The sequence below is a fragment of the Choloepus didactylus genome, chromosome 8 (assembly GCF_015220235.1).
Source record: "Choloepus didactylus isolate mChoDid1 chromosome 8, mChoDid1.pri, whole genome shotgun sequence".
In the NCBI taxonomy this organism is placed as follows: Eukaryota; Metazoa; Chordata; class Mammalia; order Pilosa; family Megalonychidae; genus Choloepus; species Choloepus didactylus.
The window spans coordinates 99,673,801-99,693,528 of NC_051314.1; the positions used below are offsets into that span (position 1 = coordinate 99,673,801).

General features: G+C 37.5%; 1 pseudogene; it reads left to right on the plus strand.

Annotated features, from left to right (window-relative positions):
* Positions 1-8,678: 8,678 nt before the first annotated feature.
* On the plus strand, positions 8,679-10,866 carry LOC119542854 (annotated as a pseudogene).
* Positions 10,867-19,728: the final 8,862 nt, after the last annotated feature.

Here is a 19,728-nt window from a genome sequence, read left to right on the forward strand (position 1 = left end):
CACTGATTTTTCTCTGTTGTTTTTTTTATTGTCAGTTTAGTTTTTTTCTGCTCTTATCTTTATTATTTTCTTCCTCCTGCTTGCATTTGTTTTATTTTGCTCTTCTTTTTATGGTTTCTTAAGGTAAGAGCTTAAATTATTGATTTGAAACTTTTCCTCTTTTCTAATGTAAGAATTTAGTGCTATAAATTTCCCTTTCAGTACTGCTTGGCTGTGTCTCACCAATTTTGACATTCATTTTCCTTTTCATTCAATTAAGTATATATTTTATTTACTTTGAGCTTCCTCTTTTACCCATGACTTACTTAGAAGTGTGTTGTTTGTTTCTAAGTCTTTGAAGATTTCCCTGTTAGTTTCCTGTTGTTGATTTTTCCTTTGATTTCACTGTATTCAGAGAACACACCCTGTATTATTTCAATCCTAGTTTATCAAGGTTTATTTTAGGGCCCAGGATATGGCCTATCTTGATGTATGTTCCATGGGCACTTGAAAATAACAGGTGTTCTGTTGTTGGGTAGAGTGTCTATAAATGTTTATTTCATCCTATTGGTTGATAATGCTGTTGAGTTCTTCCTTACATTTGCTGATTTGTTGCCTTGTTCTATCAATTGTTGAGAAGTGCTGTTGAAGTATTTCAATTATAATTGTGGATTCATATATTTCTCCTTTTAATTCTATCAGATTTTTTCCCACTCATTTTGTAGCTCTGTTGTTTGGTGCATACACATTGAGGCTTGCTATGTCTTTTTGGCTGACTGAGTGTATTATCATTATACAACATCCCTCTCTGTCCCTGGCAATAGTCTTCACTCTGAAGTTTATTTTATCTGATATTACTGTAGTCACTCCTGCTTTCTTTTCATTAATATTTTCATGGTTTATATTTTTATATCCTTTTAATTTCAACTTAACTATATTGTTATACTTGAAATGAGTTTTTATGGATAGTTTATAGTTATATGCTGTTTTTTTATCCATTCTTCCAATACTTGTCTTTTAATTGGTGAATTCAGATCACTTACATTTAGTGTAATTATTGATCTGTTAGGGCTTGAGTCTACTACTTTATTTCTTGTTTACTTGTTTTCCATTTGCTCCGTCATTTACATTTGTTTTCCCCCTTCTTTCTTGTAGGTTACTTGAACATTATTTAGAATTCCATTTTGATTTATCTTTAGTGTTTTTGAGTGAATATCTTTGTATAGATTTTTAGATGTTACAGTATACATCTGTAAACTATTATATTCTACTGATGTTGACATTTCATCAGCTCAAGTATAGAAAACTTACTTGACTTTCTCTCATTACTGTCTCCTGTATATAATATAATTCTCTTAAATGTTTCCTCTACACCTATTGAGAACCACATCAATCAATGTTATAATTTTTACTTCAACCATCAATTCCAACTTATAAAATTCAAGAGCAAAAAGAATGTCTACTGAAATAAAGTATTTTTTCACTTTTTCCATTGTTCTTCCTTCCTGATGTCTGATGATTCCTTTTTTTGTCATCTCAATTCTGTTTCAAGAACTTCCTTTAGTGATTCTTTTATGGTAGATCTGCTTAGTCTTTTTTCATTCAGAATGCCTTGATTTCTCCTTCACTCCTCAAGAATATTTTCACTAGATACAGAATTCTGAGTTGACAGGCTTTTTTATTTCAGCACTTTAAAAATGTTGTGCCATTTCCTTCTGGATTTTGTGGTTTCCAATGAGAGATGTATTATAATTTGAACTGCTTTTTCCCTCACTCTGCTTTCAAGATATTTTTCTGTCTTTGGTTTTCTTAAGTTTGACTTTGATGTGTCTTGGAGTCAACTTCTTTGGGTTTATCCTATTTGGGGTTCACTCAGCTTCTTAAATCTGAAGGTTTATGTCTTTTGCCAAATTGGGGAAATTTTTAGCCTTTTGTTTCCTAAGTTCACATAGCACATGTTATGTCTATGATAATCCATCCATATCTCACATTATCATCACTTAGTTGTACAATCCTCATCACTCTCCATTTCAAACAATTCTCATGACCAAAAATACCTCATAGTTCTTTTCAGCCCTTAATTATTTGTCCCCAGTATTTGTGTGGTACTAGCATGGTATTCCTATTAATTATGGTCCCCAGTATGCTATAGGTAGACTTTCCCATATATCACTCTTTTTTATCTCTCTGTACTAGCGTCATACCTTAGAAGTTATATTATGCAAGCACCTATCTATATTTGTAGTGTTGATCTGTGGGATATATGCCTTTAAACAACCCCTTTCAATCCTATTCAGCTTCAATACAGCTCTGATTCTTATTATCCCATTAACAATCATCAACTCTATACATTCCCATACCTTTGAATTGGCCATCATTAACAAATATGAACATGTTAGATTATCATTATAGACATTATATATAGCCATTATTTTTTTAATGCTTTTTCAACTATACACTCTTTCTCTTCTACTTTCAGGACTCTAATTAAACATGTTATAGCATGGCATGTCCCTGAGACTCTGTTCATTTTCTTGGGCTATTTCTCTTTGTTGCTGAGATTGGGTAACTTTCATTGTTCTATCATGTTTATTGATTTTTTCCCTCTGTTACCTCCATTCTGCTCTTATGTTTTAGCTGACCTATTTAGCTGACAAAACTCCAGTAGGAGAAGGAGAATGCTGCTTTCTTAAGTGCAAAGCAGAGGTGAAAGTCTGCATTCCATACTCAAGTCTTCATTTTCACCAGGGGTGGAGGTGACGGGCCCCTTGTTACCACTGGATGGGAGTGGAAGTTTCAGCTCCCCACTAGACCTCTCCTAAGACTTACAACCTGCCTTGTAGGAAGAAGGGTACCCTGTTACTACTGTTCATGTGGCCTCCACAGATGCTATGCAGGGGTAGCCTTATTACCAGTGGAAGGTAATGAAAGTCTCTGCCTCACACTCAGCCTTCTCAGATACTACCCAGGCAGAGAGGTAGAGGGGCAATTCGGTGGGTATTGAAGTCCATGCTCCCCTTGTGTTCTCAACTGATACTACAGGGGAGCCAGGCTCATTACTGCCAGCCAGGGATAAAAGGCCCAGTTCTCCATTTGGCCATCTGTGCCACCACCCTTTGGGAGTGGTCAACATGATACAGTGGTTACTTTGCTGACAGAGATGGGGAAGAGACCACAGTTTTCTGTGTGGTGTTTGGTTCCAGGAGGGTGGATATCATCTAAAAGTTTTCTATCTTACTAGATTATCACTTTAGCTAGAGAGAGCAAGCTTCTTTTGTTATTTTCTTACTCCATGATTTCTGGCATTTCTGGGATGCTGACTTCTCCAGCACACAACACAAGGATATATGAGAGAAAAGAAAACCCAGAGAACTTATCATTGTCTGTCTTCTTCTGTACACCTTTTAAAGTATTCTTACACTTGTTTCATATATAAGGCCAAGGGTTTTTAGCTATACTTAGCAGAAAGAAGAGATAGAAGTGCATCTACTCCATCTTGTTCTGTAAACAGATGATCCATTTTCTTTTTCCTAAATATTGACTTTTTCTTTTACTTTTACTCCTTTACTCTGTTTACGGAGTGTTTCAGGAAAAAGCAGGGTTAAAAGTGTGTGTTCATTCAATCCACCATCTTAACCACGGTCCAGCAATCTCTCAATTTCTTCATCTCTCTCTCACTGAAGACTAGTTTTCTCTTTTTCTCTAGTTGTTATGCAAAATGCACACCCACAATAACTTCCATGTACATAGTCGTAAGTTTAACCACTCAGAATGTGGTTAAGGAGAACACATTCTCTTGGTCTCAAATCCCTATTTCTAAGATAGAAATTCATATTTCCCTAGCTTAGGATAGTGTCTACTCCTAAGCCACCTGCGGGCAGTGCTAAGGATACATTGATCAAACAGTGGTAATCATGCACGTTAGAGTGGGAATAGGAAGTTTTCATAAAAGTGGAAAGTGGACATACAGCTTTATAGATGTTATTACAGCCAGCATTAACAGTGTTTGCTCTTTTCCATACACTTCACTTAGCGCCTGACATTTCATTCATTTAATCCTCAGAACAACCCTATGAAATAGATAGTAATATTTTCTCCATTTTGAGATTAGGAAGCTAAGATTATAGAAGTTGAGTAATTCAAAGTGACACAGTGGGAATTTGGATCTTTCTTTCTTACTCCAGACCCCAAGATCTTGATCATTCTGTTATATTACCAGGAAGCAGAGAAATAAACCACCTTAACAAAGCACTTACCCATTTCCCATAAATACATGCATTTAAATTTTTTCACTTTGGGTAGCAGAAGTATATCTCCTCTGAGAAGGCAATCTAGCACCACAGAAACATTTTGACCTGAATTTGAAATCATTCGACCTTTATAAATCAAATAAATCTATTCGAAACAGTAACACACACATACACAAATACAGAGAGGGAAAAATTTAAGCTAAATTTTATGTAATCATTCTGTGGCATTTTAAATAGATGCCAAAAAAACCTCTCCCTCTAGCATCCATCTGGAGAAATTAGAAATTCGTTAATTTATTCATTTAAAAAATATTTTTGAGTACCTACCAGATGCTCTAGGTTTTATACAAATAAATCAGACATGGATGGTTAAGAGAGGGATATAACAAACCCATAACTATAATAACAGTAGGAAGTATCACAATCAGGATAAAATGTTTTGAATATAGAGAAAGATAAAATTCCTTTTAGAGGGAAAGGACCAGGGAATGTTTTCGTGAAGAAGTGGCATATTACTCGAGAAACACAGACAGAAGGTATAAATAAACATATAGAAATGGTGTCGTTACTCTGTTACCTCATTTACCTGGGAAAACTTAAAATACCAATACTAAAGCAGAAACTGTATTTCCCTGCAACAGGTTTTTATGTTCCCAGTGGTGCTTTTCAAAGACTTGTCAAGGACACAGGTCTCTTTCAGTATCTACAGCATAAGGAGTTAGCAAGGAAATTATGAATAAGTTTGAAGCTACAGGAAGGCTTTGCTCTGTAAATTGTTTAAACGGTGCAGCAATCCTTGTTTCCATGTACTCTTTTTATAAAAGCTAAATAAGCCAGAAATATTTTTCCACTATTTCCACATAGATCTTTGTCACAGAATGTGACTTGGCTTTGTTTTGTTTCTTATTTTTTCCCCTTGTTTTCTGTCCTCTTTTACCCTTAGTTTTATGCCATTCCACTTCTACCTCATTTATTTCTTTACTCCACCTTCTAAATCTCTCCCATTCAGTTCCTTTTTCTTTTCCTTTCTTTTTCTCTGTTCCTTTCTTTCCTTCTTTTTATTTCCTAATTCATCATTATTTCCTGTCATCTTGATCTCCTGCACCTCAGTAATAAAATAATGATGTGCCCAGTGTTTGGACTAGTTTAAAGAACGCAGTGATCCCAAGACACAATTATTTCAAAGTACTTCCTAAAGATCTCATTTACTAAATCCCAGAATTTAAACTTGAAATGTCAATGCTTTAAAATGTTCCTGTGGATGAAAAATATAAAACAAAATTAATTGTATACTTAACTTCTACCTAAATGTGAATATTAATCAAAGCCTTCCCTTTATATAGCATTAGAATATGAGTTCTGTAGGAAGCCATTACCCTACTTCCTCTTGACACCAAGCCTCTAGATAAGATTACATAGTGAAGATAAATATTTTACTCCTAAATTATAAGTTTCTTCTAAGCCTTTTAGCATGTGCACAGTAAATGAATTACCTACAATATAATGGAAAGAACCTTTGTTAAAATAAAAGTGTTATGCACTGTCATTGGCAATGTCTATAGCAAAATATCAGACACTAACCAAAACCTTGCTTGTCAGTTCTGGTCCTCAGTGTCATTTGAAGTGCTAGAGCCTTGAGTCCATATCACAGTTGACTTTTAGTTATATTTCTACTGGATATCCTTTTTTTAATGTCCTTCATCAGCATCTATACACTACCAGTACAGTTTGGACTGTTTGAAATATTCTAATACTGTAATTTCAGAGGGAAGGCTATGAATGAGAGACAATCATTGAAAGACTTACAGCATTTTGGGTTCACTGAGTTCATTCTTTTCCTGCCATGAATGGGGTCATGGAAGAAATAGGGCACTGGAGCTGGTAACACACTTGAGCCCTGACTCTACCATATAGCAAGTATTTGATCTGGGGTTACTTAGCCTCTCTGGGCCTCAATTTACTCATCTGTAAAACTGGGATAATACCACTCATGAGAAAAGATTATTATGAGGTAAAGAAGTGAGTCTGTAAAATGCTTTATAAAAATGTTAGTTCACTTCTTGAAGAAATAAATAAATAAAAATAAAAGGGTTATAGAACAATTTTGTCCATAGAAAACTTCAAGGCCACAGTCCTTTAAAATCCAGTTAATGTTAATGGGAGCTATTAACCAAATACCATTAGCAAGGTTTTGTCCTTTTGGTTCTATAATGAAGGTTATGATTTGTAGTATACATACATGGAAAATCTGTGTTTAATTCCAGAGTCAAAATGATATCACAGTGAAGTGAATGAAGCTTTAGCCAGGAAAACAGGGGACCTTGGTCAACATTCCAACTCTGTCATTAGATGATCTGTGGCCTTGGAAAAGTCATTCCCTCTTTCTATGACTTTTTTTTTTAACATGCCACATACATGGTTCTCAGTAGGGGATAGGGGTGGAAACAAGGATGAAATGTGTGGCAAAAAATGTCAGGACCATCAAAATATTTTTCAAACCATACACTCCTTCCCATGTCTCCCTCACCCCACCCTGCGCTGCTTAGGTGCCCACCTCAGATTCTGATATGTGCTGCACTAAGGGGTCATATCTGAGTCTCAGAATGGGGAAGCTCAGGGCAGGAAAGAGGTGTTAGAAAGAAGGATAGGCAGGCCTGTGTAAATTTGTAAAAGCTCTCCAGGTGCTACTGATATCCAATCCTTCCCCTCTTCCTCCTATCTAGCTACAAACACTAAAATGGATGATCTCAAAGTTTAGTTTTTTCCGTTTCTATCAAAGTATGTCTATGAAGCAACATGTAAGAGGCAGCATTCATTCTGCATATTATGGATATGTGAACTTTAAATGAAACATTTCAATTTGTTTCAGTTTTCATAAGTTATAATTTGCTTAAAAAGTAATATGAAGTTCATTCAAGCTATAATTTTTTCTTTAAAATCAATGTTTAAAAATGGTAAAGTCTGGAGTCTTCTGTACTGTCCAATAAATCAACAGATTTATTCTTCTCATACACATTTTTTACTTAAGTTCAACACAAATCACTTGCATAGATATTCAAAATAACTAGTTACCTTATAAGCTCTTACAGTTCTGTGGGTTGTACACTGTGTGAAAAATGTCCCCAGAGTTCTACAGTGCACATCCTGTGCAGCTGTATGAGTAAGCAATCTTTACCCTTTTCATTTGTGCTTCTTTGTTTTTCTTGTTATTATAAAACAATACAAGTTACAAATTTGTGTGGTCTCTTTTTGAATTATTTGGTATTACTTAACAAATGTTTAAGATGAAGATATACCAATGGCATAAGGTGCAAAGTGAAACCAAGTCTTTTCCTGCCTAACCGTTCTCCCTTTCTACTCTTCTTAGTTACCCACTGCCAACAAATTTTGATTTACCCTTCCAAGTTTATAATTATTAATAACATATTTAAACGAATTCTGTAACAATTTTATAAAGAATACTCAGTGCTTTATTATGAAAAGAATATGTATTCACCATAGAATCATTGGACAGTACAGAAGACTCCAAACTTTACCATTTTTAAACATAATCTCTTCTCCTCTATTATAAATAGAAGTAATCTTAAAAAGTTTAGGACAATAGGTTGATCTTGGCAATTATTATCTTCAACTCTGCTGTTATTGCCAGTTATCCACAAGAACAAATGAATACTATTACTATGCATTTGTGATTCACTTCAACAATAACTGGTAGTTCAGTGCCTACCTAATGATTGGAATGTCCCACTCAGTCCCTTCCACACATTCTACCTTGAGGAAAAACACTAATGAAGGTGAGAGTAAAGCTCAAAGACATTATTGGGCCGTGGCATAATGGCTGGGGTCTTTCAGTGTTTGAAGTAATTAAATGCAGTAGCAACCATGTAGCATATACCTTTGTGGTGGGAGAGAAGAGATTCTCTCTCTTTGTGTTTCTCATTCTTGATTTTCTCATTTAGCTAATTCAGTCAGATAACCTTAGAATTGCTTGTGCTTTGGGAGCCTCCAATGTAAACATTTTGGATAGACCAAGGTTTTAGCAGGACAGGTCTGCTGTGTTCCAGACATTGTGAAAAGATGTGTTCAAATCTTTTGATTACCTCCTCCTAACTTCTCCTCCCTCCCTTCTGCATCTCAGTAAATACACCAAGTTGCTCAAGCCATCAATTCAGGAGTCATCTTCTATTCCTTTTGTTCTCTCACCCTCCAATTCCACCTATCAGCAAATCCTGTCAACCCTACTCCTAGAATTTATCCAGAACTTGTCTACTTCTCTCTGTCTGCACAGACACCCTTCCTAGTACAAGCTATGATTATCTCCAGCATGGAAAATCCTCCAAGCTGCCTCCATGTTTCTACCAGTACTTATCTCCAATAAATTCTCCACACTTAGCCACAATGTTCTTTTTAAGACATAAATTAATGAGTGTTTGCCCCCCTCCAGTAAACATGGTAGCTTGCACCACAGAGGCAGTAATAAGAGATCTTCAAGGATTTAAGGAAACACCACTGGTAGATTATGTAGTCCTCAGATGACTGTGGAGATTTCCCCAAAAGGAATCTACATTTGCTTACTTGGAAGAAATTCTTGAAGAGATAGCTGACTTGTTATTTGTGCATGATCTGTAACCAGTAATACCTACAATGTGAAAAATTCAATTAAAAACAGTGGTATGAAATTTGTTCTTGATTTTACCAGAAGTGATCAGTGACAACACTTCAGTCTTGAAAGAAAAGTGGCAAAGATTCTTATGGATGATAGGACTGTCCTAGACTTCTTCCCTATAGGCCAAGGTAGAGTCTTGTAATCACCAATATATCCTGCTATACTTATATGAATGTCTCAGGCCAAGTAGGAAAGTCAATTTTAAAACGTAGGGAGACAGCTACTTGGCTTTCTAAGGTAGGCCCTCTGGTTTATGTGATTTATTCAGCTGGTCAAGTCTGACACATCGGTAAAGTTGACGTCAGTACTGCAGATTGGCCTCATCTTATTGATTTTCTGTTGTTGATAGTAAACTTAATTAAATGTTTTATGATAAATATTGAACACATTTTGTCCCACCCTCTGTTGGTCTGATTAACACAGTAGCTTGCAATCCCCGTGGAGCTCCGACCCTCCTGGCCAGCCCCACCTCACCTTGCTGCCTTGCGCTCCCGCATTTGGGCCACAGCGCTGCTTCTTGCTGTGGCCCTCCTCACCGCTGCCTTCGACGTGCTGGAGCTCACCCACGACGACTTGGAGATTCGCATCGGCTACACGGGGTCTGCCGGCCTCATGCTCATTTCGTTCTTCGTCCACAGGCGTGGACACTGCAAGAGGCTTGCCTCTGAATGTGAAGCTGCAGCCAACAGATTAAAAGGAATTGTCCTGTTGGCAAACACTGATTGCACTGCCAGCACAAACACCTGTAATAAGTATGGGGTCAGTGGATATCCAACCTTGGAGATATTTAGAGATGGTGGAAAAGCAGGTGCCTATGATGGGCCTAGGACCACAGATGGAAATGTCAGCCACTTGAAGAAGCAGGCAGGACCAGCTTCAGTCTGTTGCAGGACCAAGGAAGAATTTGAGAAGTTCATTAGTGATAAAGACCCCTCTGTGGTGGGATTTCTCAAGGATTTATTCAGTGAAGCTCACTCTGAGATCCTATAAGCAGCAAGCAACTTGAAGGATAATTACTGATTTGCACACACCAATGTGGAATCTCTGGTGAACAAGTATAATGATAATGGAGGGGGAATCATCTTGTGCCATCCTTCACATCCGATTAACAAGTTGGAGGGCAAGACTGTTGCATATATGGAACAGAAAATGACCAGTGGCAAGATTAAAATATTTATCCAGGAAAACATTTTTGGTATGTGTCCTCACATGACAGAAGATAATAAAGATGTGATACAGCCCAAGAATTCCTTGTGGCTTACTACAATGGGGGCCAGTAAAAGAATTCCAAAGGATCCAACTACTGAAGAAAGAGTGATGATGGTGGCAAAGAAATTCCTGGATGCTGGACATAAAGTCAACTTCACTGTAGCTAGCTACAAAAATTTTAGGCATGAACATTCTGATTTTGGCTTGAAAACCACTGCTGGAGAAATTCCTATTGTTGTAATCAGAACTTCTAAAGGAGAGAAGTTTGCCTGAAGGAGGAATTTTTGTGTGATGGTAAAGCTCTTGAGCGGTTCTTGCAAGACTACTTGATGGCAACCTGAAGAGATACCTGAAGTCTGAGCCTACCCCAGAGAGAAGTGATGGACCTGTGAAGTTAGTAATAGCAGAGAATTTTAATGAAATAGTGGTCAATGAAAATAAAGGTGCGCTGATTGAATTTTATGCCCCTTGGTACGATCACTGTACAGATCTGGAGCCCAAGTACAAAAACTGGGAGAGAAGCTTAGCAAAGATCCAAATATTGTCATAGTCAAGATGGATGCCACAACCAATGATATGCATTCAACATATGAAGTCAGAGGTTTTCCTACATCTACTTCTCCCCAGCCAACAAAAAGCTAAATCCAAAGAAATATGAAGGTGGCCATGCATTAAGTTTTTTAGCTATCTACAGCAAGAGGCTACAAACCCCCTATAATTCAAGAAGAACCCAAGAAGGCAGCAGCACAGGAGGATCTCTAAAGTACCAGCCAAAAATATCACTTATAAAAGAACCCTTCCACCAGAGATGGCAAAAACATCTGGGAGGACTGGAATTCCCATGGGATTTCTATCTCTCAGGGCTAAGAGGACAAAATGAATATAACTGAATCCTGTTAAATTTACTCTAAACTGTTTCTTAGCTGCACTGCTAACGGAAACATCAGGACCAGTTTATGTTTGTGGTTTGGTGGGGGAGGAATATGCATTGGGGAGATTGTTGTGGGGGTGGGGGCTTATTTTCTAATTTTATTGTGTGCATTCTCAGTATTGACAAAAAATAAGCCCCCTTTAAACTGTCTTTTTTTCCATGGAATAGAAAACCAAGGTTCTCTAAATCAGCACTCTACAATAAAACTTTTTGCAGTGATGGAAATATTCTGTAATCTGTAGTCCAATACTATTGAGCATTTGAAACATGGCTAATAAAATTTTTGTTAATTAAAATTTAAATAGCCACAAGTAGGGCTAATGGCTACCATATTGGTCAATGCAGCCCAGGACCAAAGAACTGGGTCCAAAACTATCACCTCTGAATCCCTCCCAAATTTTCATCTCTATTTCCTTACATGTTTATTGCCCATGCCTGGTGAGGGGCCTTCCCAGTTGGGCTGTGTTTCTAGCCCTGCCCATGACCCCAAGAATGGGTTGCTGTTTATCCTTGCCATGCAGCTGAGTTTACTGCATGTGTTTGTACTTTCCAAGGACTGTTCTCTGCCCAGAAATGCTCTGCATGGGTGTGGCATCAGGATGGGGTTCCAGCCAAATTGTTTCAGGAATTGTTGACACTACTGGATGCAGCTCTCTCCCCTAAATACCAAAGAGTGACCCACTAACTCCCCTCTCCAATGAAACTGGGAAAGACAGTAACATTCCTGATTGTGAATGAAGCACCTACTTTCTCCTGCAACAGTGGGGAATGAAAAGGATATGACTGGAGCGATCTCCCTTTGTTCAAATGAATTGAACCATTTCCCTCCTCCCTTTTTTGATAAAGCCAAATTCTTTCTTCAGTTCTAGTTTTCAGTCATTAGATAATTCTAGGTAGGAGGTCTCATTTTAGCTGATCCTCCAAACCCCTACGTTTAGGAAAGGAGGACTCCATTCTTTCTGTAATCTCTTAATAGCCAATTACAAGGTGGATTTGGCAGAGTCTTACAGCAAAATATGTACTGGGATTATCCATAGTGATTTGAAAAAGTTAAGATGCCTAAATCATAATCTGGGAGATTCTAATTCATAAGAACTGGGCTGGGATCTGAAAATCTTTTTTTTTTTTTTTTTTTTTTTTTACAGAGAGCCCCCCCATATCCTTTAAGTAAGATAGTAGTATCTGTTACATTCAGGGCTGTTACAAGTTCCCCTAGCTCTGTTACCAAAAGTTCTCATTGTCACTTTCTTGGGAGGCTACCAGACTAAATTTTCTTATTTAGTTTGTCTAATGTCCTCAAGGTATCTTGTCCGGGAAATGGTATCATTTCTCAGGATGTGAAAATAATTTGGCTGAACTAAAGGTGAAGAAGCCAACTCGCTGCTATATCTAGTCTCCTGGGCACAGCTGTGGAGTCTTGACATCATGCCTACACCCTAAAATTAAAATACAGCAACAATGAAAATCAAACCTAGTTGTCACCAGGGACTCAAGGGACAAACGGTTGTACCCTATTTAATTCATGGCTGTTTTGTTTACATCTCACTGGGCAAAGGGTCAAAAGCCCTCTGATTATGTTAGCTGCCCCTATGCTTTTCCTCAAACTCCAGAACGATATCTTTAATGTGGGATGATTTCTGATGCAGGTAATCACAGTGATACTTTTCTTCCTTGTAACCTGGGTACCACTGTAAAGAAAAAGAGCATCCATGTCCAAAAAAAAAAAGAAAAAAGAAAAAAAAAAAAACCACACTTCAATTCTACCTTGGAAAAAATGCACCAAAAAAAAAAAAAAAATCAAAAACAAAAACACAGTAGCCAACATAATGGCATGCTCATGGGAATATTCTCTGTAAGCCAAGGTGGTTTCGAAGTGATGAGTGGATTTTTGAGGAGACATTTCTCCATGAGACTTCCACATTTATGCACATCTTGCAAGCAGAAAGTTTCCTTTGTTCTGGGCTCTCTTCTTGAGGATGCTTGCATAGGAAAGAGCCTTTCTATTACCCTTGGAAGGTAGAGATAATGTCTATTTCTGTAGCAAAAGGCAAGCATGTTTACTGTCCAGTATAGGAAAGGTAAAGTCTCCTCCTGGAGCAAAAGGCAGACATACTAACTGTACATTATAAAAGATTTGGGATTCCTAAGATCAGATTTCCTCCCCTATATTGAAACCATGTGTGCAAGCACAATAGGGTGGACCTATTCATTTTTCCCCTGTGGGACTTGGGAGCAAGGAGAATTGATGGAAATATGCTGATATGCAGGCTGCTTGTTCTTTTATGAGTAATAAAGTCATTTGTCTCTGACCATGAGTCCCATGTCTTCTGAAAATGAAGAAATCTTGGAACTGTGGCAGGCTAACAAGTTAGCACGCAAATAGATCCTTCACAGTTGACCATGACATCCCAGCTTAAAATGCTGTACTGATTTCCTGTTGCTCTTAAAATAAAACAAACTCCCAACCATGTCCTGCAAGGCCTATATAATCTAGTTCCTATTTACTTCTCCAAACTCCACTTATTCAGCTCTCCACAACTTTGTCTAAATAAGGTTTTCCTGAATTTCTGTGTGTGTGTGTATATGTGTGTGTGTGTAATTTTCTCTTTATCTTGAAGGATGGCTCACCATTTTTGGGTATGTGATGAGTTGACTCTTGAAGAAGGGAAACAAGTGAAATATAACAAAAGATAAGACAAAGTTGTTTGGAGAAGATATCTTCTTATACCCTCACCTCATTGTTGAAGAATCGTAGTCTGAGAATTAGACCCAAAAAAACTACATTGTGTTAGTTTTCTATTGCTGCTGAAACAAATTACCACAAACTTAGTGGCTCAAAACAACATAAATATATTGTTTTACAGTTCTGTAGGTTACAAGTCAAACATGGGTCTCACTGGGCCAAACCCAAGGTGTCATCAGGGCTGTGTTCCACTCTGGAGGCTGCAGGAAAGTGTCTACTTCCTTGCCTTATTTAGGTCCTAGAGCCCATGCATGTTCCTTGGCTCATGTTCCCCTTCCTCTTTCTTCGAAGGTAACAACTTTGCACCTCTCTGACCACTCTTCCATAGGCACATCTCCCTCTAACCACAGCTGGGAAAGGTTCTCTTCTTTTAAGAACCTCTGTGATAAGGTTTGGCCTGCCTCATCTCAAGGCCCTTAACTTCATCACATCTGAAAAGTCCCTTTGCCATGAAGGTAACATATTCATAAATTCTGGGGATTAAGATGTGGACATATTTGGGGGACCATTATTGTGCCTACCACAGATACCTAAAATGATTGATATATTGATTTGGATGGGTTAGAGAACATTATAAATGAAAGCCAATAAGTTTTTAGTACATTTTACTTAAGTAGAATAATACTTTTCTCTTTAGGGACATGTTGCCTAGTATTATGATGCTATGCAATACTGATGTCACTGGTATATATCTTCATATTACAGTTTCAGAATGTAAATGCCACCCCTGTGACCCCCAAAACACCAACATTAGAATAAACAAACTTTCCATCAGAGATGACTGATATATTAAATATGAAGAAGACAGTTACTGAGCAGCTAGATGTAAAACAATTAATTCAACACTACTAATAAATTGTGTTCACAGTACCTTTATAAATGAAAATCTGCCTTCCCCACCCAGATGTTATTTTCTGATAGACTTCTGGGTATGCCTTTAGCAGGGGAAATAATTTAGGGATATGATGATAATACAGAGGTGTGGTGCTGTCAGTAAAAACACATTGTCATATTCAGCAACCCTGAAATTGGAGATACAAACCAGAGCAGTAGTGTTTGAGGTCTGTTTGAGCATTCTAAGCCCAGCTTTCTGCCCCTCAACAAATAACTGACATGAAGTTCTTCGTTATGAGAGAATAAGGGGGAAAAGAGCAACAGAACTAAACTGTCTTTATTCCTTACTTTAAAAAATAATTATTTTTCCACTCCTCTTGTCCTTCTCAGCCTCAGACTTGAAAGTCAACCTGTCCATCAAAACTCACCCAAGTAGCAAGCATGGTTTCAAAGAGGCACATGTTTTCTGAGGCCCCCAGAATTCTTCTCTACAAAAGGAATAATCACTTTGATGTGTCCACTTCATTTTGTTGATACAGTTTGATTGCTGAGAACAACTTGCTATAAAATTTTGCAGAAGGGAAAATCACTTTGCCTGTCCATCCACCTGACACCCTCCACCACCACCACTGCATACTTCAGACATACAATTTTTAGCCTTAGACTCACAGGGCCGAAACTGGCTTTGGGGAGCCATCATGCTCACCATCAAACCTAGGTATCTGTATTTTAGGCCACACTGTGTCTATGAACTCCTGAGTAAAGGAGAATCAGTTGCACTGTTAAATGTGCACAGGCCTCATTTCTTTGTTTGTAGTCGAGTTTGTAGCTGAGCCTAATAGTTGCTTAGTATTCTTGAGAGGATAGTATCAGTGACTTTCATAAATGCATATTCACTACTCTGTCCAGTTTTTTACTCCACTAACTCCAGAGAAATCATGTTTAATTGTTTTCAAATTAACTCTTAACAATTGTATGTCTCAATTACCAAAAATTAACAAAAAATCTAAGGCCTTTAAATGCAAAAATAACCTTTCAGAGGTATGCATTTTTACACCAAATATATTAAATGGTATTTAAATCTTGCTTTACAGTAGTGAAACTTTCACACTTATTATCAAATTTGGTTCTCAAATCAACCTGTGAAATATCTGTTATTATTATTCTCATATTGCAGTAAAGAAAACCGAGATTGAGAAACTAAGAGATTTTAAAATCACCTGGGTAGTCACAGATGAAGCTAGGACATGAAACCAAGGTCTTTAATTTCAGAGCTTGTGGTTTTCCATTGTAGTTCAGTTGTATGTGTCTATTTGTGTGTGTGTGTGTGTGTGTGTGTGTGTGTGTGCATGTAGTTTTGAATCAAAAACCATACTAAGTCAATGGCAGTAAACAGAAAATCATTTTATGGCCCTAAAAATAGTAGCATCAAGAAGTCCATTAAGAGAAAACCTCAATAACTTAAGTCTTTCAGTATTCATGGTTTGCAATGGGTGGAGGTGGCCTGAGGGTACATAGACTGAGGAATAGAATAGTGAACTGTGATGTATGCATACAATGGAATATTGAGCAACTACAAGAAGGAGTGAAGCTGTGAGACATGCAACAAGATGAATGGATCCTGTACATAGCATTTTGAGTGAAGTATGCCAGAAACAAAGGCAAACACTATAATGCCTCACCAATATGGACTAACTACAATGTGTAAACTCAGAATTGAATCTTAGAACACAGCCTAACAGGGGAATGATTATTGTAATGGTCCCTAGATGGTAAGCTCTTATAGCAGTCAAATCTATTCCTGAATTGTAATGGCTATCTCCAAACTCTGAGATGCTGATCCCTTTGTGTATAACTTGATTGGTCTCTGGAACACTGGGTATTTGTGTGACACCTGTAACTCAGAGCTAGAGCTCAGCAGATACGAATTCAGTATTAGCGCATACAGCAACTGTTAAAAAAAAAAAAAAAAAAAGCTGAAAAAGAGCCCAGACTTCAATTAAAGATATGAAAGAAGCAGATCTGACTAAGACTAGGGCAAATCAGGCCAAAGGGTGAAGGTTGAAACTGACTGTGTGTAAAAACTTCAACTTCCATGTGAGACCAAGGGAAGAGATGTTTATTTGAAGCAGGATCTATATCTTCTAAACAGTATGACTTCTACAGTCAGTTTGTTCAAACACCACAATTACATGGAACTTTGAATAGGAAGTGACATATGGTAGGTTAGTATAGGTTAGAGTGAAATAGTGACACATCCCAAAGTAATATGGGCAGAGAATAAAAATATATATGCAGGCCCCCCTGAGGAGATGGGGGAAAATGCGGACGTGTTAGACTTCCTCACCTGGACTGATGCTAATGTTCTCACAAACTGAGGATGGGCAGTTCGATGTGCCAAGCCCTCTATCATGGGACTTGCCCTTATGAAGCTCACTAGTGCAAAGGAGAGGCTAAACTTGCATATAATTGTGCCTAAGAGTCTCCCCCTGAGTACTTCTTTGTTGCTCAGATGTGACCCTCTGTCTCTAGCTAAGCCAACTCGGCAAGTGAACTCACTGCCCTCCCCCCTACATAGGACCTGACTCCCAGGGGTGTAAATCTCTCTGACAACACAGGATGTAATTCCTGGGGATGAATCTGGACCCGGCATCCTGGGATTGAGAACATCCTCTTGACCAAAAGGGGGATGTGACATGAAATGAAATAAAGCTTCAGTGGCTGAGAGATTTCAAATGGAGTCAAGAGGTCACTCTGGTGGACATTCTTATGCAGTATATAGACAACACTTTTTAGGTTTTAATGTATTGGAATAGCTAGAAGTAAATACCTTCAACTATCAAACTCCAACCCAGTAGCCTGGACTCTTGAAGACAATTGTATAACAATGTAGCTTACAAGAGGTGACAGTGTGATTGTGAAAACCTTGTGGATCGCACTCCTTTATCTAGTGTATGGATGGATGAGTAGAAAAATGGGGACAAAAACTAAATGAAAAATAAGGTGGGATGCAGGGGATGATCTGGGTTTTCTTTTTTACTTTTCTTTTTTATTCTGATTCTGATTCTTTCTGATGTAACGAAAATGTTCAAAAATAGATTGGGGTGATGAATACATAACTATATGATGGCACTGTGAACAGCTGATTGTACACCATGGATGACTGTATGGTATGTGAATATATTTCAATAAAACTGTATCTAATTTAAAAAAAGAGAGAGAAAACCTCGATAACTTAGTCTTTGGCTTAATATTCCATTTCAGACAAAAATAACAGCTATTCTTTCAAAGATACTGGAAGGGAAGAGTTATGGATATCAAAATTGGACAGAGAAAAGCCTATGAACATATTTCCTTTGATGCTACTTGCCAAAAGGTGGTATAAAAATCAATACAATTCCTTACAGTCATCTGTACCAGTATTGTTCTTTTAATACCTAAAAGCCTCAGTTCTAATTACAAAGGGAAGTAGCAAAAGTGGCATGAAACATAGGAAACAACAGACAGGAATGTAGCAATCAGTGAACTTTCCTGAGACCACTGCAAAGCTGATATTAGGGTGAACCATATGAAATTGCTGATATTCGAGAAAACTTGATTTTGGTTTTCCAAAACAGAATTGCTTACAAAAACTAGTGATGGAACAGCTCCATTACTAAAATATAAAGGTTTGCTCATGAAGTGAATTTTGCATCCATAACTGGCATGGCTGACCCATAAGCTGTACCACCCCAGTGCTACTGACTTTCTTAAATAAAGTAAATATGCTTTTAAGTTTGTAAACAGGAAATTTTTCATTTGTGGTGTAATTAGTTACAATTTCTTCTCCTCCTTTTAAAACTTACCACACTGAGGTAATGAACTTTATTGAGAGCTACTAGAAATTTCTTTAAGAAAATAAAGAAACTGTTATTTTTATAAACAACAACAAAAAAATCCATCTCTTTGAAAACCATTATTTTCTTGAAAATTTGCTGCAATTGCATGGAAAAATCAGTTGCTTTAAAATATCTTACTTCCTTTTGCTCCACCCTGGAAGAGTAGATCAGCTGTTTCCCTCTGCTTCTGAAAATAGTTTTGGTTTATCTCCTGGTCATTGTCTTTTTAATGTTAGCATGGAATCACTACAATATTGGGATAGGTTTCAAATTTGCATCTATTAATCACCTAGGAAACCAAACAGTACTTTTCTTTACTCATAGAGAACAAGGGGTAGAAGGTTATAGCAAATTTGGGTGTATGGATTTTATGAAAATTGAATTGTCTATTCCTCCTGTGCACTGATGGCTTCTTCCTTTCTTTTATTTTCAAGTATACAATTTCATTCATAGTAAAACTTTTTGTTACTCTTAATAAAGGAACTTTTTATATCATTAAACTATAGTTATTATAAGCATTCTATTTACAAGGCACTAGATAATTTGTAAAGTTTTCTATTAATAAATTCTCTTCCCCAAGTAGCACCCATTTCTTCTTTCAGGGAATAGTAAAAATCACCTGAATGTTTCTTTATTTATTTTTTATTCCTAGGCCTAGCACTAACCAGCTGTGTGACTTTACACAAGTTGCTTGATCTCTTTGTGTCTATGATTACAGAAAGAAAACAATCCTGGCAACAAAAGACTCCTTGTTACCATTATAGAAGAGGGAGGCAACACAATTTATTGGTGAGTAGCATTACAGATTACTGGGACCCAGGGCCCAGGCTCCCCCTCCCTAATGTAAAATGAGATCCCATAGCACATAGCAGCCTGCCTGACCAGGACAGAAGCTGAAGGTCATCAGACCTTCTCAAGCAAGAAAACATGAACACATGGTATCATAAACAAAGCACTGAAACTCCCCTCCCCTGATCACTGTTGATAACAAACCTCCAGACTCCTGTGTCACAAGACTCTGATGAAACTCTGTTCTCACACCCTGTGGAATGTCTTTGTCCTAAACTCTCATAAACTGCCCTTTACACTCGCCACCCTTTGCACAGAGCTAATTCCATTTTCCTTGGCTGGCTGCCACCAGGAAGAATCTTCTCCTGTTCATAAGTCCTAATAAATCCATATCTCACTCTGTGCCTGTTGTGTTCTTCCATCTTAGGGCTGCGCCAACCCAAGTTCTT